We start from the raw sequence: 27,085 nt of genomic DNA on the forward strand, positions 1-27,085 counted from the left end.
ACTTTAATTCCCTGTCAGTCACCCCTGTGGCCCTTCCACTTTTAGTTAATTCACTTGAAGTTAAAATCTTAGCAAAGAGGAACAATGTTCCTCTCTAGAGAGGTTCAGATCAGCAGGAGAGCTGAGTCAGTCGATTGAGGCCAAACTCTTTATATTTGGGTCTTGCTTCAGCATCCAAACGAGCATTCTTTGTACTTGTCCATTTCCTTTCTTTTTATACTATCTGTCCAGTGTCCACCTTAACCTTCTAGGCTAGTCCAATGATTTTTCTGTTGCAACACTTCACAAATCAAATCATACAGACGTTATTTCAATCCATCATAATATGGTTCCACCTATAAGATCATACAGATCACATTTCTAAATGAATGAAATTGAATTCACTTCCTGCATGATGATTAATGTCCCCTTATCATTGAAGGCATCACTTATTTCATAACATCTTTTTTTTCTCCCATATTTTTGGTGGCATATACTTGGGCCATAGTGTCAAATCGACTACCTTTTCTTTTTCGCCCAGAACTCCCTTTATTTCCCGTGCAAATGTTTTTTTTTTTCTTCCTTCCAATCGAGTGAGTTTTCCCTTTTCTATTCCCTCATCTGGTTTAATTTCCCCTTGCTCTGCTCTTACAGGCTCCCCATGCAGGCTGTTCCTATCACACTCCATTCTATATTCTATTCAATTCTATTCTATTCCCCTCTCTCTGCTGTGGCCTCCCCTCATTCCCCCAAAGTCTGTTATATGGGTGTGAAGACTCTGGAATCCCCATTCCTTTAACAATATGGATCTGATCTGATATTGCATGAAAGGCCAACAACACAGATACTTTCACCCATTTTCCCGTGTCCATTGTTGCACAGAGAAAGTTGCAAGAGGCCTTTAAATCGAAATTTACAAATGCATGGAATACTGCTTTGCCAGCATAACAAAGGTAAGGAAATGGAATGGAATACATTTCTGCAAAACATGTTTGTGGAATGCCTTTACAATGAACTTTTCATTTAGAAGATTGCAAGAAAATGAAAAATTGTCATTCCGTCATGGCGTCATCTACGGCTGGTGAAATGAAATGTCTCAGCATAATGGAGCATCCCCGCATAGTATTCACTGTTTTATATTTCAAAAGTATCCAGTTTTCTTGACACTTCGCATACATTTTGAGTGACATTCTATAATTTATATTCATAATCAAAATGGCAATCAACATCCTCGGAAGTGAAAACCCATAATTCCCCGCTCTGTAAAACACATAACCCAGCCTCCCCACAAGTGAATGAGTGCAGACATAAGCACAGTGGTAAAAAATGAGAACGGTCTGAAAGCCATCCTATAATGACTTCAGCACTGAAAAACTGTGTCTTACTGTACAGTACTAATCTAGTATGCAGTATTATACTTTATGCTTATTGCCAACTCAGCAGAGTCTGTTAGTTACATTTACGTTATGTTTCGAGGGCTTATTTTATTAACACCTCAGGCAAGAGTGCTCTCTATATCGTCGTGTATAGGGATATCATGTAAGGAAAGTATATTCAGCTAATAGCAAATGTAATGTCTTTACATAAGTCTTTTCCTAATGAGATATTATAGATCAAAATCCTTTATGCATTCAGGATGGCTATTAAAGGAGCAATTCACCCGTTTTCAACCTTATCTACTTATAATCAGGCCTCACTAATGCTCATTAACTGTCTACTCACTCTGCTTCTTATTGGTGGGCTGTGGACAGTTCAGTTGCTGCCAATGTCACAGTAGCACTCTTGGTCATGTTAAAGGGCAATTCCAGGCTAAATAATATACCCCCCTTAACCCATTTAGAACGGGTACACATTATGGTGTATCATTATTGTATGCTTTAACTATTGAAAAATAGCAGATATACAAGCTCACAGCGCGGCACTCGTCTTTCACTGGTTTTTCACTGGTTAAAGCATTCAATAATTCTAAGCCTTGATTGTTCCTACCTGGTTTGGTGGATTTCTGTTATTGTCGCCCCTCTTCAGAGATCTCCCCAGTCGTCCCGACCCTTCTTTTGCTGATATTTCTATTTTTATTTATACCACAATTAGGGCTGTCACGATTATGACATTTTACATGACGATTAATAGTCACTCAAATAATTGCGATTAACGATTAAATTGTGTTTTTGATGTTGACAATTACATTTTTGTTTGGCTTTTAGGCTTTGAAGTTGCACATGGTAGATATGACACATGACCTAAATATACAAAGAAATGAAGGACATAATTGACAACTTTACACTTAGAAAAGAACATTGATAGTGGAAATTATCGCGACGCGTTGTGAGCTTGTAGATCGGCTATTTCCACTATTTTTGACTTTTTAAAAACAGTATATGAACATTTTTCAACATGGAAACGATTATGACGATTATGAAAAATAATCACGATTATGTCAAATAATCACGATTAGACGATTATGTAATAATTGTGACAGCCCTAACCACAATGCCTTGTTGTGTATACTGGCTGTAATAGCTCAGGAGAAAGCCTTCTTTGCGCTAAAGAAATTACCTAAGCTCTCTGGAAAGTAAAAACAGCCGTCTCTTCGAGTGCTGCAAGTGGTGGAGCTAACAGCACGTCAAGTCGTCTCTTGGAACTATAAAACGACGATTCATGAAGAAAAAAGTAACTTTGGAACGGCCAAAATTAGCGCTTTTGGCTGAATTACATTTAGCCGCATTTTCGCTGTGAGGAGGGGTCGGGGCGACTCGGGAGATCTCTGAAGAGGGGCGACAATAACAGAAATCCATCAAACCAGGTAGGAACAATCCTGATCAAAGGCAAATTAAAGGCATGTTTTCACTACAGTAAATCTAACACTATTAACTAATGATGCAGCTCTTTGAGTTGGTAAAGATTCCAGCTTTCATCACAGCATAATGAGCACATTGTGTCCCATATAGGCCACTTCAGCCTCATCAGATGGTAAGACTACGTTATGTGATAAGATAAAAAAAGCACTGCTTTTAGTTACAGGACAAACGTTCCAAGTTAATTTACGGTGCTGTGCGTTTCAAAAGAGTGAAATAATAAGGAGGAGATCTTTTAAAGGATCCAAGGTAGCTCAGTGTAAAGTAGAAACGTGTTTTATTTAAATCATAGCAAGGACACTGTGCGTGTCAATGGGCCATTACATTATTTGGAGTTTGCATGAAACCCGAAGCCTAATAGCGACCCACAGCCACGCTTAAAGAAACGTCAAACAGAAGGGGGTATTCAAAGGAGCTTTATTGGGCATGAGAAAACATACATTGGTAAGGCATATGAGAACTATGTCGCATTGTGTCATTTTTTGAAACAAATAGCTGCATATTAACTGATAATTCAGCTCCAAATGCGTCAACTTATGAACCTTAACCCGTCTATAATAGGCTATGCATAGAGTCGTGCCCAGTGGGAATGTTGGCGATATCGCCACAATAACGGTCATTATGGGCTACCACTTACAGATCTTTTTTCTTTTATTTTGCGCATCCTGCTGATCGAGGCGTGCCGCGCAACAGAGGCGAAGGAACAACACCCACGATCGGATCGGATGGATTAAAACAGGGTAAAGGGCTTCCAGTCATTGCGTGACTGACTGCCAAGGTTTTGTTTTTTGTTTTTTGTTGCTCATTTTGGCACCATGGAGAGCGCCCTTTGACATCGTTGGCCCAATGAAACCCCGGTGATTTCGGAATTGAGAACCTTCGGAACAATGGGGTTCAGTTTTCGGAGTAAAGAGCCCATTTTCAGAATATAGAACCTTCGGAATTGAGAACCTTCGGACCAATGGACCTTCGGAATTGAGAACCTTCGGACCAATGGGAAGTCCCCTCCCAATCAGACAAAAAAATATATATTATATTATAGAATAAAATAAGTTTGAACTATGAAATGATCTAGCAAGAGATTGTATTTCTCAGCACCCGCGGCCGTAGGCTGGAGAAAGAAATAGACTTCTGTCTTCTGTGTTTGGCTTAATATAGGCCTACACATTCGAATGCAATATCGATTCTAGCCTAATAATTAATCATCCCCTTATGTTAATATTGGCTCCTTGCACGCACCTGCTTGTAAAAAAAAAAAGTCAAAAATCAATCACGGTATGTGTTTACATTGCAGGGAAATTTGTGGTACTTTCAACAAAAATTATATAGGTATTTTGACGTAACATTTGATTTCGGACGCCAAAACTTCCGGCACACAAAATAAGTGGCCGTTTTCACATGGCGTCATTTTTGAAAAAACTTCCAGAAGTTTTGCTCAATGAAAACGGGGCATAAGAGGGGCATTTGTTTTAGCCTGGAAGTGTCCTTTAACAGCTGGTCATTAATAAAAGTCTTATGCGTGCGTGCGTGCGTGCGTGCGTGCGTGCAGGAGTGATAAGCAAAAACACATTTATATTACCAAATTATTGACAACAAAGTTCATCTTCTTTTAGCAGAAAACAACAGTGAAATGCCCTTCACTGTCAACGCTGTCTGGAAGCTCTTCCTTTTGTTTTATGGCACAATCCACAACAGTGTTGTGTTTATTGCTTGCAGTGAGGCAGCACAAGGGTCTGTTAACAGGGTCATTTACTGTGTGTTGCCATGACCAGTTCATTTACCTCCCAAATCCTCCCTTCCACTCAAAGAAAATGAGATTGCACCTTATTATTATAGCTCTATGGATTGCACCTGTAGTGTTTATCTGCGTTTCAATGGCCACTGGACTGTAAATGGTAATGACTCCGACTGAGAGCGAGCAAGCGAGCTAGTGTGTGTGAGAGCGAGAGAGAGTGTGTGTGTGTGTGTGTGTGTGTGTGTGTGTGTGTGTGTGTGTGTGTGTGTGTGTGTGTGTGCGTGCGTGCGTGCGTGCGTGGGTGCCTGTAATTGCAATTTGTATTAATCAGTTGATGCCCGTTCGGCTGAAAATGAGAAGCCCAATACCATGGGGATTCTTTGATGGTTGGAGCTCCACTGTTGACATGGTTTATCAGTGGCCACCAGTCTAAACAATGGCAGGAAATAACCCAGAAGAGATGCTCAGGAGTCACACATGATATAAGAGACTCTGGGCATACTGTATGGGGGGCAGGTAGCAGTCCTCTATCGTGGACCAACAGAACTCAAGGGTCCGCTGCACACTGGGGTGTCCGGTCAGTCAGGAGGAGTGAGCAGTGGTGAAAAAAGTACTCACATTTGTTAGTTAAGTAAAAGTCCGGAATTCAAAAAAATGAATTGTTTTTGCTTTCATCAAATCCAGTGTTGCACTAAAAGACCCACATAATATATTTATGAATCCATATTTGTCAAGTGAGAAGAATTTAGATTAAATACTCCTGCCTTAAATCAATACAATATAGTAAAAAAAAAAATTGAATTGAGATAAGGTACAAAAGTGTTATTGGCATTAAAAATGTAGTACCAAAAGTAAAAGTTTACAAATTAAATGTCGTGAGGTAAAAGAACAATATTTGTCTCTGAGATGTAGTGGAGTAGAAGTAAAAGTACTGATAATTGGAAATACTCCAGTAAAGTAAAAATACCTAAAAACTGTGCTCAAGTATAGTATTTAAGTAACTGTACTTAGTTGCTTTCCACCACTGGAAGTGAGCCTACTGGAGGACCTGAACAGATGCTACCGGAGATGTAGAGCCAGTTGTTTGGACTCTTGAAGTCTGAAGTCTTTGCCTCCATTCCTCCAAAGCCAGCGTAATGGATCTGAGGCTGCGCTCACACTGAAACTCACTGTGTTTAGTGCAAGTTGTGTGTTCAGTCAAAGTCTGTTCCAAAAAAGAATACATTTGCCACAATGCTTTGCGGACATGGGCCGTCCAGCGAGAGGCGGAAGTGGAAGTGGATTTCGAGCGTGTAGTCTTTTTGGAGTTGGCGTCGGTGGACAGTACTGCTGCTGCTTGGTGACACCTGTTGGGCAAAATGTTGTTTAGAGGACGCAAAAGGGCGCTTATATTGGCGGTGTTGGTGGCGAGGAGAAGGAGAAGGAGGGAGATTCATGATCACTGCAGACCGAAGGCTCAACGCACTGTAGTGTAGTGGACTACAAGTGTGCTCCGCCCAGTTTCGCCGCAGAACGGCGGTTCTCTCCTATTGGTTGGCAGCTGAACCCTGCCTTCTGTCTCATCAAGTGCAGCTTGTCTGCTCCCTACTGCTCGCCTACAACTGTCTCTGTGCGAGTCGTGAGCAAGTTGGACGCAACCACACAACACCACACGACTCGCACTCGACTTCAAACCACTCGACTTCCATCCGGAATGCATTGTGCTGTGTCTGCCCCCCACCTCCCCCCCACGAAACGCACTCGTTTTTGTGCCTTCAGGTGTGTAGCCGGCCTTACCAGTTGTCAAGCACTGCTTGTGGTAGGGCATAGCCGTGGGTGTGGTTTACTGGTGAAAAAAGAAAACATCTTTCAAAAAGATTTTCAAAATTATTTATATCAATTATTCTAAGCCTAGAATAAAGCCATCCAGGATCCTTGTGAATCATGACCATAAAACCCTTGATTCGGTGAAAAAAGAACAATTTGAATATTTAATCATATCCTATCCACGAGTTTCCTACGCCCCATAGTGCATCGCGCAAACGTTTGCATCGATCTTCCGGCGCCGATTTACAAGCTCAACGGGTTGCATCTGCGACGCGACGTGAGCTTGTATGTCTGCTTTTAAACCCGGAAGTTTGGTCCGGATAGTCTCCAGTAAACTCCCGCGGAAACTTGTGGATACATTTTATAAATACCCTTTTTTGTTTCAACTTTTTCTTTTCACAGAATCAAAGGTTTTATGGTCATGATTCACTAGGATGGCTTGATTCTAGGCTTAAAATAATTATTATAAATATATTTGTAAATCTCTATGGGAAAAATTAATGATGAATTAATAAAGCCTTCTTAGAGGGATATAGGTTTGGTTAGACCAGTGCTTCCCAAACCTTTCAGGTCGAGAGCCAAAAGAGAAATTTGACTTTTGTCCGGGACCCAAACTAGTGAAAACAGCAGATCTACAAGCTCACAACGCTTGTAGATTGGCCATGTTCACTACTTCTTTGTTCTAATTCATGGAATTTCGTAGATTTGTCTTTGATTTCTTTATGAATTTACAGAAACAAATCATTGAATTTAGTTTTTAATTCATGAAAAATGAAATCTTTCTCCCACACACCCAGTGGGAATCACGCTGATTCCCTTCTCTCATGCTTAGAAGATTGTTGGCATTCCACAGGAAAAGCTTCTCCCCCTTGCTCCTCCTGCCTTCTTTTTTCTTGAGTTTTTCAAGTGTTTTTTCCATCATGTCATCACTCAGCAGAGCCTTCTACCTATGGAGAGTCGCGTCTCTCCCGTTCACTTCATGGGGCCAGGTCTTCTACGCACACATCTATTGGCGTATAGTGACAAACCACAAACCGGAAGTTTACAGAATGCATTGAAGTCTATGAGGGGTAAAGTGACAATGCGCTGTTTCTAACCCCGCAATGGCAGAACTCTCTGTTTAGACGTCTCTGGTTATCAGTATTTGACCCCCCTTTGACGACCCCCCAGGTCTATCATCATCATCATCATCATCATCATCACCACCACCACCACCACCGCTCACTTCACACAGGTGTGATTTTATTCGTTCTCTATCTGGAAACAACAAAACCATGGATCTTGCACAAAAATGAATTTCACCCACTGTTTTACACCTGTAATGTGACAATAAAGATGATACTTCTGATAATAGCCCACTGTACTGTAGCTGCTCGAAGGTTTTCAACATCAAGAGGATGGTGTCTGTGCTTATTGAGACCACTTCAATTCAGGGCCATTGAGGAGAGGTGAATGGTTGAATTAAGACAGCAACGAGGGGGCCTCCTTTATTTTGTTGTTCCAGGACAAAAGCCCACTCCAGGGTGGAGTGGAACCCAGAACAAGTTCATTGGCAGAATCCTATAAGGACGGTGAGGAGGAAACACGGTATACACTCCTTCAGGGACTTTCTGGCCATTGGGAAAAGCGGGACAACTCCCGAACAGCTGGTCCATTCCCGGCAAAATAAATAAATTCCTGGAAAAATAAATAAAATAAAATGCCGGCCTTCGTTCCATTTTGGGTGCTGTGCGGCCAACAAAGTAAATCATCACTGTCGGGGCAGAAACCTCGTATCTCCAAGTTTCAAATGAATACATTTTTTCGTAAAGCAAAGCCCTGCTTCATCATACAAGGCCGTCGCACAAAAGTAGTGAAAACAGCAGATCTACAAGCACACAACGCCTCGCGGTGCGAGGCGTTGTGTGCTTGTAGATCGGCTGTTTTCACTAGTTTAAATCATTTTTAAAATGATAAATACAAAACAAACGGTTTTGGACATACAAGAAAAAAAAGTGAGGGCCTCTCCAACTCTTTTCCCCGGGCTGAATCAGGGGCCCAGCACGTCCCTGCACTCCTTTTTACTGGACACCCATATCACTCAGGTCAGCGTACTCAGGAAGTGAGACCAGGGATATTCTCTATGGGAGATGTGGATTTGTACTGAACAGAGGGAGCCTTGAGGTGTTTCAGGAGAAACTGCTCTGCTCAGGAAAAGAGGGTTTTGGGGAAGAAGACAGGAAACTGTGCCAATTTGCATGTAGTGCAATTCAATTCTAAATGATAAAACAAATAGTCTATGTATGGTTAACATGCTGTATATAACCTTGCTACCAAGATCCCCCCACACTTTGTGGCACTGTCCCAAAACGGATGTACAGTAGAGTCTGGTAGAAGCCATTTACCAAACCTGTATCGTGTGAGTGTGAAAAATCAACCACTATCCTAATGGGTGGCACTTCCTTAGTATGTTTCGATATCTCTACAAGGCTGCTGAAACCAGGACAGGAAAAGGGTTGGACATATTATGTCAAACAAAATTTGGTCAGAATCAATCAGAACCACATTATAGGAAGACTCGCAAATGATACAATTTCTTCCAAAGAACAGTGCAAAACATCCCCTTTCCACTTGGCTTAAAATTCGGATGTACTGTACAAAGAAGATTCACCACCAAATGGTGAGATTAACATCATTCACATTTTCTTTGTAATATGCAGAGTGCAGCGCTGCACGAAGGTGTGTTGAAGGACCAGCAAGTTTTAATTCATCATTTTTAGCATTTATATTTTTTAGACAGGGGATAACTCCTTTCCACAGTCTCTCCTGTCACAGTCTTGAGCTCAAATACAGCCAAACGATTGTTTGCAGCATGTTTGATTAGCAGAAACACGCCTTTGTATTCAGCACATACATATTGAGCCACAGTCCATTTGTTTTGTTTTTGCGCATCGTTCCATTGGTTTGATTTAATGAGTTGGTTTAGCATAATGACTCGGCTTTGGGAAATAGGAGTGATAAGGTAATACTGATAAAACTATAACAAAAAAAACAATAGGGTAAAACTAACTGCATTCATTTCTACCATGGCAAAAAAAAAAGAAAGGAAGAAAGAATCAATTTTACGCAACACAACACTTAAAAAGATTTATACCTCAGCCACTATTCTACTTCCACTATGCTGTAAGATGAAGCTGCCTTTGACACCACACAAGGGCCTAGAAAACAATTAGAAACACCCACAAGCTCATGAGTCATTGCTGATTGCCCGGCAGGCTAAATACCACTTGTGATGCCTGATTCATACTTTGACGTACGCCGGTGTCGCAGACCGAAAATAGCAAAATCTACAAGCTCACAGCACGTTGCGTCCGCAGCGCGCTGTGAGCTTGTAGATTTGCTGTTTTCCGCATTAACACACCCAACACCCCACCGCCATGTCCACTCTTCGTCTCTTCTCGTGCCAGCATGTGCACTGAATTCCAACACTCCCTGATGAATGCTGGCAGCGGATCATTTATATCTGTGTGTCTGTTGAAACTGTGTTCACATTTCATCTGTTTTATGTTTGGCACTATTTGGAATTCGCCCTAATGTTTCTTCTGTCATTGTTTTACGCTGCACAGCAGAACCAAAATAGTGCTGTTAATAAAGCTTTTAACTTCTTACTTACAGATTGTATACAGTATGCATCCATATAGACCCGTTGTGTGCAAGATTTGTGCTAGATATATTTTATCAATTTAATGCTAACAATCATCATCATCATCACTCACTAACATACAGAACATAATATAAGAGTTGACTGGCATTCTGTAGTTTAAGTAATAGTCTCACCAGGCTATACATGGTATTTTATTCAATTGCCTTCAACGGAAAGGAATATCCCTTTCTCTCTCTAATTGTCTCCCGATCACTCACTTCATATCTTGATCTTGAATCCCCATCCTTCAACCTTTCTGTAGGCTACAGCCTACATAGTGGTTAGAGGAAATGACTGAATACATATATGATCTTACTGATGCACTCAGCAATCTCAGCAATCGTGAGACTGATAAATAGCAATTTATCAGTCTCAAGACATTCGAGAAATCCTTGTGACACTTGCGAGCATTGCTGAAGGACAAATATAGCGGATGATTTGCATTTCATTGTTCTGATTCTTAACAGTGGTTTGCATTTATTTCAGCCAGAGACCGTTTTTTATACATTTGGGCTATTTTCTTTCCAAAACAGTTTACACAACCCTTATCAAGAAATGTGCCATGACAATTGTTTTTTGCTCCCTGAATGTAAAGTTTCATTCAAAGAACAGCTTCAGTGCATATCTTATTTAGTTCCAAACCCGCAAGCCATCATTTCGCTTTTTTTCTTGACCAGAGTTTTTAAAGATCAATTGAATAGACTTAAACAGAATAGTTAAAAATAGTCATAATACATATTAATTTCTCTCGGCTGCACTCATCGTAGCAAAATAACAGATGGCAAATCATAATTGTCCCCTTCAGCTTGTTGAAAAGTATTACAGTAATTGACATAAATGATTACATACGCTTCCCAATCAAATCTGTTTTGTTGTGATTTTGTTGTGCATTGCATTACTGTATTATTACATTTGTTAATTCAGACTAAGTGACAATAGCATCATGTTTGTCAGGCATCAATGGTAATGGTGCATCTATATAGCGCTTTTATCCAAAGCACTTTACAATGTGCATTACATTCACCCATTCACACACACATTCATACACCGGTGGTGATGGAAACCATGCAAGGCACCAACCTGCTCACCAGGAGCAACTCTGGGTTCAGTGTCTTGCCCAAGAACACTTCGACATGTAGACAGGAGGAGCCGGGATTTGAACCGCCAACCCATGGATCATTGGACAACCAGCTCTACCTCCTGAGCTACAGCCGCCCCACATGTCATGCATAGCTCCTCAGATCTTTCTACAACAGCACCATCAAGACTCAAGAGCATGCTGACTCTTGGTTTGCATCACTGCCTGGTACGGGAACTGCACTCCCCTCCACTGAAAAGCCCTACAGAGGGTGTTGCGGATGGCCCGGTGCATCGTAGGAGGTGAGCTTCCCTCCCTCCAGGGAATATGTGTGTGTAGACATGACTGAGAGGATCATCAAGGACACTCACCACTCCAACTAAAATCTGTTCACGCAGCTACTTCGCCCACAGCCAGGCAAGCGATGGATCAAAAGCCGTAAAACACCAGATTTCTGAATAGTTTCCCGCTGGCTTCCATCAAACCGACTGAGCATCTTATTGATATGTTCCATTTAAACCATGCACCTTTGTACATATGTGTTCTCACGTCTGCTGCTATGTAACTGCCTCATTCCACTATTTCTAACCCATACACCTTGTGCAAATTATGCACGTCACACTGCTCATATTGATATCTGATCTTTCTCCATTTCTTGCCACCTTTCTTGAAACTGCAATGATGGAACAGTGCGTCATAAGGCATGTTTTCATTGCAATTCCGGAATTTTTCCTGCAAAATATATAATTATAATTAGCATAACTTGCCGGGAGTTTCGTTTTTTGGGTGTTTTCACATGCCCTCATTGACAGCAAAAGTCCCGGTATAGCACCGTTTTCATTATAGATCATTGTGGCGGAATGAACGTGATACAACGTCATACTAGCGCGAGAGGTTACTGTAGCCAGGCGAGACTTGGCGAAAACAGGAAATGACGTACAATGTACGAGCCGATAGAGTGGTGTTATTGTGTTGTTGTTTTCTTCATTGTTCATTCTGTGTTGCTCAGCTCATCGAGTAGTACCATGGCACCCGACCTTCTGTTGCTGTTGCAGATTATGAACACATTTGGAATGAGTTCTTTCTCTTCTGTGAACGAACGCATTGGGCGGATAACGAACGCTATACAAAGAGGTCGAAGGGATTTGGAAGAACACTTGCAGAGATCGAGAGAGAAATACGAGGCCGATCGGAGAAGACGAGTGAGGCGACAAATGCGAAGAAGAAGAGAGGTTGTTTTTCTGAACGCCCAAAAAGCAATAAAAATAGAGTGGATGGTAGACCGGTCTCATGGTGATGTATTCTGGGCTGGTGTTCTACATGGCTACACCGACAAGCAATGGAAAGAAAGCATGAGAATGACGCGCGACACGTTTGAGTATGTGTTCCAACAAGTGAAAGAAAAGCTGACCAAAAAGACTACTAGCTGGCGGGAACCCATTGAACCTCGACGGAGACTGGCTGTAGTTTTGTGGTGGTTTGCTACCCCGGGAGAATACCGAACCATCGCCGACCTCTTTGGTATCGCACGTTGCACGCTTTGTTATTTAGTGCGTCAAGTTACTACAGCGTTGAAGGAAGGCCTTCTGGAACGTTTTATATGCCTACCTAAAGGAGATCGGCTGCGGGAGGTAATTGCTGGATTTAATCGTCGTGGTTATCCACAATGTGCTGGTGCCATTGATGGAACGCACATACCTGTACTCGGTCCAAAGGATGACGCTGCGTCCTATCACAATAGTCTGCCTGCTTGTTTCTCGCCCTGATTACAGATTGGCCGCACGGTCACCTGGGTGAATAGTAATATACAGGGTGGTTCCCATTCCCAAGGCACCTTCTCACTCCCTGAAAGATAGTGAGTTTTGTTTTGGTTTCAGTTAAGTTTTGCCATTTAACATTGCCTGGTTTTTACTGCCCCCCCATAAGGTTCACATTAATCCTTCAACCTCTTCATGCCTGTGTTAGGTAACATAAATTAAAGGATTTTTTTAAAGCACAAATAACAGGAAATCAAAACAAATCTGTCCTTAACAGTTACTCTTGTGGCCACGTTAGAAATATCCCCGGCCATATTAGCCCAATCAATATACATACTTTATATATAGGCTATATTAACATATACTTTGTAGGTACATAGAGATCTATAGAAACAAACATGTTAACTACACCTATAAGCTAACATAATTGATCTGATGTAGAAGTGACGAATAACGCTGTGGGAACAAGTCGTGTATGAGAAAATAACTACGCAATTTGGTGCACAACAAGCAGAGGGCTATTTACCCCTCAAGTGCATTGTTTTCTCATAACTGAGATTATTGCAAAAACAAACACATTAGAAATGCAGGGTTCGAGTTATGTGGGGGCCAATTAGCCCCCATAGATAAGGTCTGGGACCCCATAGTCAAAAACCCCTATGGGGTCTCTTTTTTTGTGTGTTTTTTTTTTCTTTTTTTTTTCTCCCCTGCGCTCTCTGGCTCTCATCAACACAAACGTAACCTCTCAGTGGCATGTAGGTGCTATTTGGCTACTATTTTCCTGGACAATTTCAAAATAAACATGTTGAATGATCGATTGTATAGATGAAAAAAATAAAATAAAGACTCTTGTTTTGAAATGCGCTTCTGTGCAGAGAGGAAATGGCTTTCATAGGACGAGCCTTTAACGTTCGTCCACTCTGTCGTCAGTGCGTATCTTGCGCCCTGATGGACTCGTGGTGAAATTAACAACACACAGGCATAAAGGAATATAACAGAACACCAAGACAAGACCATGTAGGCTATAAAGGCATTAAACATCGTCCTGCTCGTCTCATCGTCACTCTGTCAACAATTGGTGAGTGAGTCGTGGCTAAATAGAGTTGGAGTAATGATGGATGCTATGCTGCTAGCTAACACTGTTTTGGCTAGCGTTGTGGACACATTGTATGGGTCCTGAAAATAGCAGATCTAGAAGTTCACAACGCAGCGCGAAGCGACTCCTTGTGAGCTTGTAGATCGGCTATTTTCACTTCTACTTGTTTGGGTTTAGTTTCTCTTGGTTCACGGGCTAAAACGTTTGGGAAGCAATACCATAATGCTTGCTGTAGTAGAACAGTGGTGTAAAATTAAGTAGATAACTGAAAAGCTTTTGGAACTGAATGATTATATGATACTGGTGTTGTCTGTCTGTTGGAGTGTTGGTACCAAGAATTCCATCTACTATAACTATATAGACTATCTTGCTGGCTGGTGCATGTGGAAAGGGGCAAAGGGAAAGTGTAGTTTGCCGTTCCCGATTGTTTAGCAAAAAAAAACCTGCGGAAACCCGAATAAAATGGAGTTACTACAGGGGGTCCTCCAAATCTTTGTGTGATAGAAAGAAAAAAGAAAATCTCCTTTTTAGCCAGATTCTTCGCCAGATTCTGAGAACGTTTGCCAAAAATAGCAGATCTACAAGCTTGTGTGTGAGCTTGTAGATCGGCTATTTTCTGCAAAGAGGTTTGGCGTAGAGGGGAGAAGTATTGACAGTTCAAGTGGTTAACTATCTGAAAACACAAATTGACATGAATCCAAAATGCACTAATGATTGTGCTTGGACTGAAAATGTTGAAGACCCCTGCATTAGACAGTAAACCAATCTCGGGCAACAACGAATGCCAGGCTGATAATCTGTTCATTCATGAATGAAAGCGTAATTGTTTTTGTACACATTTTTCTTTTTAACGAGAGCTTATCCATATTGTTTCTTTCTGTATTTGTATTCATCACCATGTTTTCTCTTTGTGTATCCTGTACCCATTTATAAATATTTTTAGCTGCACTTTAAAGGCTAAATCATGCTTTGCAATCACATCATCGCCTCTGGCAGAGATACTATGTGACAAGACACAAACTGCTTTGCAGAAACAAAGTGGCGAAGGCCTGTAGGGTAATATTTTTAATCAACTTCCAAGAAGTTTTATTATGTTGGACCCAATTTTTATTTCCAGGCGCCAGCCAAGTCTTTTCTATGCCTCCTTCAAAAGAGAATGCACACCAAAAATAGAAGTGAACATTCAAATCATATCGTCAGGCCACTTGGCAGGGATCCAGAAAGTCATCTTTCAATCAAATCAATCAATCAATCAATCAATCAATCAATCAACCAATCAATCAATCAATCAATCAAAAATCTTTTTTATGCTGTTTTGCTAATTTTACAACATTTGCATCACATTCAAACAACATGTTTGCATGAAGCTATAAACAACCCACAAAATAACTATGGGTAATGCACAACTTATTTTATACCATAAACAATATGTTGCATTTATTCTTTATTTGCAGTTTTAAGGCTTTATGTTTTTTTTATGTTAGCTATTTTGAAAAGCAACTTGTGTGTTGAAAGTTGTAAATGGTGTGGTTCAAGGAGTAATGATTAATGTGACAATGCATGTGAATGTGATTTAGACGCATGTTGTTTAGACCAATGCTAGGTTCATTGTTTATCTGGTATCCGAACCTTTACATTTTCTCTGCACTCTATTTATGTGATTTGACCTGTTTATTGACTAGAGCTCAATAAACACTTGCAAGTCACCCATGGTTAAGAGTGTCTGCTAAATGCCTAAATTGTCACTTGTAATTGTAATCGTAATCGCATAATAAACTATAACATTCCACTGGAGAGTGTAGGGCAAAGTGTGTTTTGTTAACACTTGCCGGTTGATGAACAGCAGCCTACTTGACTTAATTGGTACAGAGAGTTGCATTATTTATGTTGTGATAGCCTAGTTTATTTGTTCCAAACTCAGTGAAGACATAAATACTGTATCAGTGGTAATAGTTGGGCCCGGGACCTAAAAAAGCTGTCTTTGGTGCGTTGATATAAAGCAGTGGTTCTCAACCTTTTCAGGCCGCGACCCCCAAAATAATCATATTTTAACTGGGGACCCCCCAACCTGACGATCACTAAGAGTTGAGGCATTACATTTTGTACAACACGGTTGCGAGGCGTTGTGAGCATGTAGATCGGCTATTTCCAAAATTTCTGCCTCTAATATTTCACAATTTGGACAATGTTTCATTTGTCATTTTAGAGGTATTAAAAAGTCCTTTAATTGTCACTTTAGAAACGTGCAGATACCCTCCATGCACTTAAACTTTATGCTGGTTTGTTTACTGTCGAGTGAGAAAACAATGTTGCACATTAAGTTAATCATCTGGGGACCCCCCAAAATAATGTGGGGACCCCCCTGGGGGTCCCGACCCACAGTTTGAGAACCACTGATATAAAAGACAAGCATAAAAAATGGCAGGGGAAATACCCACAGACCTACAGTAGGAGGTCTAGGACAAGTCCGTGCTGTAACCCTGACCTGGACTATAGTATGTGGATGACATCCGCCTGCTATCTGACCGTGTGGAGCAGGCACAGGAGCTCTTGACCAGAGTGCAGACAGAGTGTGCCAAGGTTGCTCTCGGGCTAAATGCCAAGGAAACGGAGGGTTATCTTATCACCTACAACACCCTGCGGACCATCCTCCTCTAACAACTGCAGGATCGAGGCACTCTAGTGAACAAAGTCACGACTTCAGATGGGCTTATGGGTCAATTAGTCAGAACAAGACCTTAAAGTGAGCCCCCGTGGTGCTCAGCATGGAGAGCTCTGGGTGACATGGACAGTGTGTGCAGATACAGCCTGAAGCCAGCGCTGCAGCTGGATGGGTACCCGACTAGCCGGTGCTACACCGGAATGTTACACAGACAGGGTTCTTGTAATATTACTGGGCCTGGGTGTGCAGTGCATGCATTCAGGGGGCAAACTGCTTTAAACACGCCCAGCCATGATTAAACCTTTAAAGCTACGAGCTATGTACGTAGCTCTGTAACCTCAACTGCTCCCGTTACAAGCAAGCTAGACCATGGTGGTTTCTCAACCTTCTCAGGCCGCGACCCACAAAATAATCATATTTTAACTAGGGACCCCCCCCACCCTGACGGAACACTAAGAGTCGAGGCATTACATTTTGTACGGTTCTATTGTGAAAATAGCAGATCTACATGCTCGCAACGCGAGGCGTTGTGAGCATGTAGATCTGCTATTTTCACAATTTCTGCCAATAATATTTGACAATTTGGCCAATGTTTAATTTGTCATTTTAGAGGTATTAAATTGTCACTTTAGAAATTTGCATAAACTACACTCAAACTTTATTTATGTTGGTTCGTTTACTGTTGAGTGAGAAAACAATGTTGCACATTAAGTTAATCATCTGGGGACCCCCCCCCCCCCCCCCCCCCCCCCCCCCCCACCAAAAAAAATTTGGGGGACCCCCCTGGGGGTCCCGACCCACATGTGGAGAACCAGTGAGCTATTAGTCCAAGGGTGAATGAGTGGAGAGCAGCCAGGAGAATGAGGCTGGCCGCTCCGCCGCCACATCAGACACCAGGATATCCCAGCCAGCAAACCTGTGCTGTTGGAGCCAACGCACGGGCATCAGTCATGAGGGCGTCCCAGTCCACACACACACACCTATACGTGGATGTACTAAAGAAAGATGCAGGGGCGGAAGCTACTGGCGAGCTAGTCTGGTGCATAGAGGCAGGGGTGTCGCACCAAATTCTGGGCCCTGGGTACAAGGATTCACTGTGGGGCCCCTGTGCTTTAACTATTGAAAAATAGCAGATATACAAGCTCTGCGAGCTTGTAGATCTGCTATTTTTTTTTAAATCATGAAAATCTTTGAATATTTCAAATCCTTCTAAGGTTTTTTTGAAAAACCTATGTTTCGATGTCAGTGGAGCTCAAACCTTTTCATGTGCAGGACCCCCAAAATGGTATGTATTTGGCCACGGACCCCCATCTCAAAATATTTAGTTCCAGGGACCCCCCAGAAGCAAGATTTTTCGAGTTACAAATGTTCGCATACAAAATACATATATTCAAAGATTTGCACACATTTTCACGACTTTTCAAAAATAGCAGATCTACAAGCTCGCAGCGCGGCACTCGGTGCTGCGCTGCGAGCTTGTATATCTGCTATTTTTCAATAGCTAAAGTATAAAATAATTAAGGCCCCTCCAACACCTTGGGCCCTAGTAACTCAGTCCCACTTTCCTACCCCTTGTGACACCCCTGCATAGAGGGGTCCAGATGACTGGAAATGCCGCTGGCTCATCTGAGGACAACCCAGAGCAATGTTTCTCAACCTGTGGGCCGGGGCCCACTGATGGGCCATGATGACAGTGGGCCCCCAAATAATTCACCCTTTGTCTGCCTTCTGATTGGTCCCTGACTGACCAACCAGCAGGTTCTTTCTGCCTTGTCCCGCCCTAGCTGGTTCCGCCTTTTTTATGTTGAATTTGCTCTAACATTATTTTGGAGAAATAAAAACATTTGAAAACATGCCGAGTCACTATACTGCACCTGAGAGGCTCCTTTTTACTGAAACCAAGTTTAAAATGAGAATTGAATACACAAAATAACAATTAGAAGCAACTGAATTTCAACGGTAGTGGATGGAGAGAAAGGACTTTTGTCCCACCAAGACCAATGGGTGCGAAGAGGGGTGGGACAACGGGCGGGACTTGACAAAGGTTGAATTGGCATTGATTGAATAATAGTATTAACATAAAGCCAGTAAGACGCCCTAAGGGCGAGAAGCGCACGTGCACATGGGCTCGTGCACGCATCCGCCTGGGTAACAGCAGACTGCTGGGCGAGCACTGGCGCTTTGGCATGGTATCAACTTTCCCTCTGCGTCCTAAAATAAATATTGGCACTTTGACTACAGTGTTCTTTGTCTTTTAAAGACCAAAAAAATGCACAGACCTGGTTGGTTGTTTAAAGTTATACCATGTAACTTTTTTTATAAAACAAATCTTAAAATTGTCCTAACTGTTAAATCGCTAAAGTTTTAGAACACCCACTCCTTCTGAAGCCTTCTCTTCATATGTTTTCTATGAGTCGTGAGGGGGGTAGAATTTCGCGGCAAAATGACGTAATCTGCATCATCTGTATACGTTGTGTTTACGTTGGCCAATCACATCGCAGATCATACACACATGATACACTACCGGCCAATTACAGTGCATCTTGCGTCTTTTCAGGAAATAGCTTGCTTCAACAGCTTTGTTTACGCTGGTCTAGAAGTCTAGCATGTAACTCCCCAACCGCTGCTCGTAGAGGCACACGAGAGACCTCGATGGATGCGTCTCGGTCAGGCGAGGCGGACGCGGTGGTCTGAAGGCCCGGTCCGCGGCGAAAAACGGCCGAAAAAAGCAGACGCGACCGCGGTTTGCTATACTGCTACAGACCACTAGTTGAGCAACTTACACAGTATAGCTTTAAGTTGGCCGAAATGTGGCCATATTTTCCCAAATATTGAGATGACTGATGTCATAGACCACATGAGACTGACACAATATGTCCATATATGGGAATTCCCAGATATGGACTTAATATTGGTGACATCAGGGATCTCCATATGTGGTCATAAAAGGGACAAGGACGGAATTCATTTGCAACATCAATGATATATATCTGACCTGTGTCAGCACAGGTCAGATATAGCCTTCTGCTGAGCTGGGATGACGTGATGTCAGAATAGGTCTGCTATATTGTGAAGTCAGAAGAGTGACAGACAGATCAGAAGAGTGACAGACATGCAGGAGCTGGAGGCTTTCATACTAAGTAGCGACCTACGGTCACAATAACTAAACTAAACAAACCATTTTCTATTTTTTTTTTTTTACCTTTAATACCTTGAAAGAAATACATTTTCTTTGTGATTCCAATAAATAGGAACTTAAAGGACAACTTTAGTTTTTTACAACAAGGGTTCATATTTTAGATTGTAATTAAAGAATATAAAAGATGAGTGTTAAAATGATTTTGTTTACTTCTTTCTATTGTTTTAGAGATTCTTATTTCAGTGGTGGGGGGCATGCGTACAAGTGGCTAATATGTAATTTTACACAGAATAAGCCCATTCCCAAGATATAACGCAACCTTTAATGGTTGGATGTGACTTATCGGGGCTAGAAGTCTTACTGTAAATAGCAATAAAGAAACTGCTGGTTTATTGTGTCTAAAAATACATATTTAGCTACTTGTACGCATGCCCCAATGCGTAGCATGCCCCAAATCTTAGCACAGTAAATGCGATAAAACAACAGAACAAAGCAAATAAAAATATTTTAACACTCACTTTTTCTTTTCTCTAATTACAATCTAAAATATGAACCCTTGTTGTAAAAAACCAAAGTTGTCCTTTAAGTGATCAGGTGGGTGGGCTGTGAGTTCTGATCCAGGGCAGGTTAAGAACAGCTGACCTAGAGAGAATGTCCCTTGGCTTCAAAGCCTGTATCTGCCTCCACCAGCTGGGGTCCCTTGATTATATCTTTGCTATTATATCCATGGGCAGGGTGTTCTCTTTTTCTTTTCTTTTGTCTTTATGTAGGCTATATACATAGATTTTGTGACTCAATCACCTTGGCCTTGCCGTTTGTTTATGATTATGTCGATTGTACTGTGCCTAACCTGTGACATTGTGAATTGTCTGTTTGGCATGCAAGTAAGTAGACTGTCAAATCTAACTAGGAGCATCAGATGACTGAGGCTGCATCTTGTATGAGAGTCTTTGTCTCTACAGCCATAGCACTTGTTCGTGTGTTCCTGTGAGAACTTTAGCTCAGGGCCGGATCTAGCCTTTAGCACTAGGTGGGGCAGGAATAAAAGATAGGGGCGTCACCTCCAGAAAAAAATGGGGGGGACAAACCCCCTAAAACACCCGAAATTCATAGAAATCTACGCATTTTGGCACTCATATCTATATAAGAGTATAACACGCAGGTCTTACACCTATCTATCTATCTCTCTCTCTCTCTAATATGTTATCAGTTTATCTATCCATCTACCTAGTTATAGCATAACATTTCAAATAGTTTAATACTTTAGAGATTTTAGATGTTTGCATGCCATCATGTTTGATGGGACAGACATGGCATTTAGGGGGCATTGCCCCCCCTTGCCTATGCCTAGATCCGGCCCTGTTTAGTTATATTTTCATCCATGCCTTACCCCGGCCCTTATCCCTAAACCCTAATTGCTTTTTTTTTTACTATTTTGAAAAACATTTTAAAATACTTCAAATGGCTGAACTACATCGAAACATTGTGAGCTTGTAGATCAGCTATTTGAAATAATATTTTTTTTTTAATGAAAATTTTAAAAAATGGCAAAAGAGTTTAGGGATGGTAAGGCATGGACAAACATAGGACCCTTATGTCAGTAGCACTGATGATGACAGTCTAGGAAAGAAACTTCTGCTGCTTTTTAACGCACTCGTTATCTTTGCACCCGAGCGAACACTATTTGTCATGGATGTCTAACATTAAAGAATAGTTTTTGCACTGATCTCAGCATGTGGTCGGTTTATTTCTTTTAGGCTTTCTAGCCCAGGGCCAATCTGTAGGTGTGGAGGTGTTTCCACTGCCAACATAGTTTGGTTGTATAAAAAAGTATGACAACATGGATTCACAGTGGATGGAGATTAATGTCCTGTTGTTTTATTTATTTATTTTTTTGTATATATTTTTATTTCCACTCAGGCTGGTTTTATGATGCTTTCAAGAAAAGGGCATCCCAGAGAATAAATTGTCATAAAACAGTGAAGTCTTGACGATCATTGGGCAGCAGCATGCATTAGCCCTTGACCAAAGATAGCATAATCCCGTTTGTGTTTATCAACTTCAGACAAGCCAAACCCAGCACTTAAGCATTTAATCATGGCTAGCAATCTGTGGGAGAAAAGGTGAGCGTTATCGGTGTCAGTGCATTTTGTGACGAGCCATGCTGAAATAGGTGCACAGAATGTTCCTTGAAGGGCCCCTGCAATGAATCTCATCGTTTTTATTTTTTTATTTTTTCTCTTCAATGGCAGCTATCAGAGTTTGGCAAGGTTAGAGATTACAGGAGAGAGTTGTCCTATGGCTTATGTAAGAATCCTGTCATAAACCACAAGAAACACAGCTCAGCACCGGAGATACACATCACAGACCCTCTGGTGGATATTCTAAATTCTTCTCTCAGCCCTGTGTGTCACTGTGCTGTGAAGTGTCTTGTGATGGACTGTACAACATTATTCATCCTGGTAAACTGGTCCCCATGCTCTCACTACTTAGTCTTCTTGTTCTATTTTCATTATGTTCCTCAGGACAGTGCAACTGAAATTTGTGAAATTCATACACATCATTGAGAGGTGTTTGTCTGAAAATGTGTTGTTACGGCAGTGGTTAGTAGGCCAATACGTTTTTTTTTACAGTTTCATATACGATGCATGGATTGCAGGAAAACATACAGACCACAATAGAACCTATTCACACTGGAGTCCATTAAACATTATCATGGATGCTGATAGTTAACATTTTAATGGCATGTGTATTGCTATTAAAGGAGCACTTTATAGCCATTTTCAACCTATCTTCATAAAATTGGTCCCCACTAATGCTCATTATAATATTTATGAGCATTGATTAGATTTTACTTTTAACCACTAAAGCTCACTAGGCTTAGTAAACTGCATCTGCAAGTTGGCTCTGTACTTGGACTTCTTTCTTCAGTCCACCCCAAAAGGTTCCTAGACAAAAAATGCCACTCTACATGCACACAGCGCCTCGCAAACATAACATAGATCTGCTATTTTTGGCCCAGAATATGGAGGTCAGGGCTCAAGTGGTCAATTAGAGGTTTCATTTAAACCATCCACCTGACCTATCCTCTTAGAAACCTACTGTATAATCAACTAGTGGAGGATAACAGCAACATTTCCCTGCAGGTTCACTCATAAATAAGTGATGTGTGCGCAGCCCGGGGGCTTGAGCTGGTGTGTTGCTCCACAAGGTCCCGTTTTAAGTGGTTGACCTCATTGCTCAGACGCAAGTCAACGCTCCTCGTCGACTTAAATGATGCATATGATTTGGGAAAATGACAAAAACGCTATTAGCAGTGACAGGGCAATTTTCCGCAGAACATAATGCCAGGATTGTACTCTTCTAAAGTGATACTTCCGTTCCGCGTTGTGAGACCCTTTAATCTCCGTTAATGCACGCTGAAGATTCATGCAGAATGTCACTCTTATACGGCAAAAACTCAACTACATAATGTTACGAGTTATAGGCTACTTAACGTTAAGAGTTATAAATGAAAGTAAGTTGCATGTGACATAGTATTACAATGCTAATGGTCATGTGTTGAAACTGCTTGAGTAAAGGACAAGTCAATTAACCACTACATCCATAGTTGACTGCATGGGGTCCCCCACGGCTTTTTTTCCCTCTGCATCGAATCTCTTCGCCACAAATAGCCGATCGTCACTTATTTAGATAGATAGATCGTCCTCAGAGTTACTACAGGGGGTCCTCCAAATCTCTGTGTGAACTTTTTTACTCCTTTTTTTATTTTAACCACTTGAACCCTAGCTTCCATATTCGGAGAACTTTAGCCAAAAAAAAACACCTTGCAGCGCGAGGCGTTGGGGACTTGTAGATTGGCTATTTTTGGCAAAGAGGTTTGGTGTAGAGGGGAAGAAGAGCATACTAAGTACAGAGAGAAAGGTCAAGTTCATTAAGTGTTGATGGTTCAAGTGGTTAAATATCTGAAAACACACAATGACATGAATCCAAAATACACTGATGATTGTGCTGTCGATGAAACTATATGAATCTATGAAAAGATTGTGGGGGGTAGGGATTGGTATCGTTCACCTATACGATACCTTTTTCGATACCTGGGAATCGATACAATACCCTTTTCGATACCATTTTCGATACTTTTTATTTAAGTTTAACTTTGACACGGAAAGAGACTCACTGCTGCGGTATATAGAGCAGAGGAGATGATGATGATCACACAGTGTGGCGGAGCGGAGAGTATAGACGTTGGATCATCATCATAATAATAAACATTATAGGCTATTGTCGGCTATTTTCCACAGTAACGAGTGTAGCCTACTAAAGCAGTCATTAAACTCTCAGTAGCCCAACTGTTACAGATGCGACCGGCCAGGGTTGCGTTCCAGAGTATCGAAACGAGGTATCGTTCGTTTTTACGTGAACCGATACCCGATAGTATCGACGTCATGCGATCGATACCATTAAAAGTATCGCAAGACGATACCCATCCCTAGTGGGGGGTCCCTGCTTCATCTCTCTTTCAACTAAGGCAGGGGTCGGCAACCCAAAATGTTGAAAGAGCCATATTGGACCAAAAAAAACCAAAACAAATCTGTCTGGAGCCGCAAAAAATTATAAAAGCCGTATATATATTGTCGTTGTTGGGTGGATACCTTGTATGTCCAAAAATTCATTTTGTATTTATCATTTAGAGAAAACAGCCGATCTACAAGCACACAACGCCTCGCGTTGCGAGGCGTTGTGTGCTTGTAGATCTGCTGTTTTCATTACTTTCGTGTGTCAGTCTTGTATGATGAAGCGGGGCTTTACTTTGCGAAAAAAAACAAAAAAAACATACAAATTTGAAACTTGGAGATACAAGGTTTCTGCCCGACAGTGACGATAAAAAAAAATTAAAAAAAAAAAAAAATGTTTTACCCCCATCTTTTTCCATTTTCATACATTTTTGAAAAAGCTCCAGGGAGCCACTAGGGTGGCGCTAAAGAGCCGCATGCGGCTCTAGAGCCACAGGTTGCTGACCCCCGAACTAAGGGGTCCTTGGGCTGAAAACATTGAAGACCCCTGGTGGTGTACAGTAATATAGCCCTCCCCTTTTAAAAGGAAGAAATAGCTGCCTGTGTGTCAGTGGGAGGGTGAGATGAATGTCCAGACCTGTCAGTGCCAGTGTGAGAGCTCCTGGAAGGACAGGACAGGAAGGTCACCCTCCAGTTGTGCCAAATAAATTAACCAAATAGACACTGTCAATGATATATGTAACGTTGCCCTTCCGCGTTGCCGCCTCAGATTTACAGTTTCCTCATTCGAGAATAAAAACCCAACCTTAAACCCTACCGAAAGAGTAATGATTCTAGAGGGGCTGTGGCTGGGGATATCTCAAGGTAGCACCAAATGCCCGCGAGGAATGCAAAAAGTAACCTTGCTGAGAAAATTGAGTTTGCATCCCATCTACCCCTTCGGCCAACAGGAGGTCTCAGAGAGTCAGAGAGAGAGAGAGAGAGAGAGAGAGAGAGAGAGAGAGAGAGAGCAAGAGAGAGAGAACTAACTTGTTTCTGCTATCCAGACTGGGGCCAGAATGTTGTTATACCACTCAGGGACGTGCAGAGAATGTTAGAGAGGCAGGGGCTGACATTAAAGGGGCCTTTTGGTGAAAATATCGAAAATAGCAGACCTCCAAGCTCACAACGTGTCGCGCTGCGACGCGTTGTGAGCTTGGAGGTCGGCTATTTTCGGCACTTGATACCGTACACTGAACTAACCATTATCAAGTCAATACTGGAGATGTGGCTTACAGCATTTGGATTTCTACACAGACAGACTGGGCAATTCTTTCAACGTAAGATGCTGCATTCAAGTTCAGGAGAGTTTGGACAAAGCAATTCTCTTGAATGCTGCCTTCAGATATGGCATGGAAAGTGGGCATTTGCATTTCTTTCACCATAGTAAAAACTGCATTCATGGTCTGGAGAGGGCACTTTTTACAGACGGATAAAAGGGCAGGGGCTCGAGCCCCCTTTGATGTTTATGTGTGCACGTGCCTGATACCACTCAAAGGACGGTTCTGGGCAAGGAGGCCTGCACCCCATGTAATCTCTGAGCACGGAGAGCTGAGGCCCCCCCTTTCCTTTTGGCAGCAGCCCAGGCCATCCTCAGATGACTTCCACAGCACTTCATTGTTAGTCAGAGCCATAACAATCTGCATTACTGCAGTTAATAACAGTAATGGAATACAATGAGATCCTCTTCGCGTCAGGAAGTACCTGCACCGGGCGATCTCCCGGAAACAGCAGATCTACAAGCACGTGACGTGATGCGCAGAAAAGCGACACGGCATGAGCTTGTATATCGCCAATTTCCGGCGAGCGTGACAACCAAGCATAAATCAGGGGATTCGATGTTGGATGTCGGATGTTGGAAAATCATCACATAGTTCTCACAGAAGGGGTCGTAATGACCTTTATGTGGCACCGCTGTTGCCAGTGGTCAGCAAATCTCTCTGCCTGGATCAGAGCTTGGGGAGTTCAACACAAGCTTATCGTCGTTGTCGGGTGGAAATCTTGTATCTCCAAGTTTCACATTTGTATGTTTTTCATTTTTTATGTCACACTCACACAAAAGTAGTGAAAACAGCAATCTACAAGCACACAACGCCTCGCGGTGCGAGGCGTTGTGTGCTTGTAGATTGCTGTTTTCACTAGTTTAAATCATTTTTAAAATGAAAAATGCTAAACAAACGGTTTTGGACATACAAGGTTTTCACCCGACAACGACGTTATGACATATTAACTCCTTACATGCAGGACAAAGCCCGATTTGTACTTTTGACTATAAATTAGGCTTTATTTATTGCTGATGAATACAAAGCTGGTAGATCAGCCTTTCTTTTTATTTTGTGTGGAAAAAGGTGAATAGGGTGTTGGCTAAAAAACTGGTTCAAAGGTTCGAATGTACCTTAGGTGGAGTTAGAGCACCAATTAGTTACACCATTCCCCCTCCAAGGGGTCCTATTCTGGCCTGTCTGAACAACTCAGTTTGGATCAGTTTGGACCAATTGTGTCTCATGCAATCGATGCATGGAAACAAGCTGAAAAACTAGGCAAATGGACTGTGGCACTTAGACACTCCAATCTTTAACAAGTTGAAAATTGGAGAAAATTCAATAAGCTTTACACAGTGGCAAAAAAATAGGAATCTGTCCACTTCCAGACATAAAAAAAAGCATAGAACTGAAGCACATCTTTAATTTGCCTGGTTCAACATTACATTTCTATTTATAATTGTGCACTCTTCCTTTTC

This window comes from Nannobrachium achirus (genome assembly GCF_963921795.1).
Source record: "Nannobrachium achirus genome assembly, chromosome: 19".
Lineage (NCBI taxonomy): Eukaryota > Metazoa > Chordata > Actinopteri > Myctophiformes > Myctophidae > Nannobrachium > Nannobrachium achirus.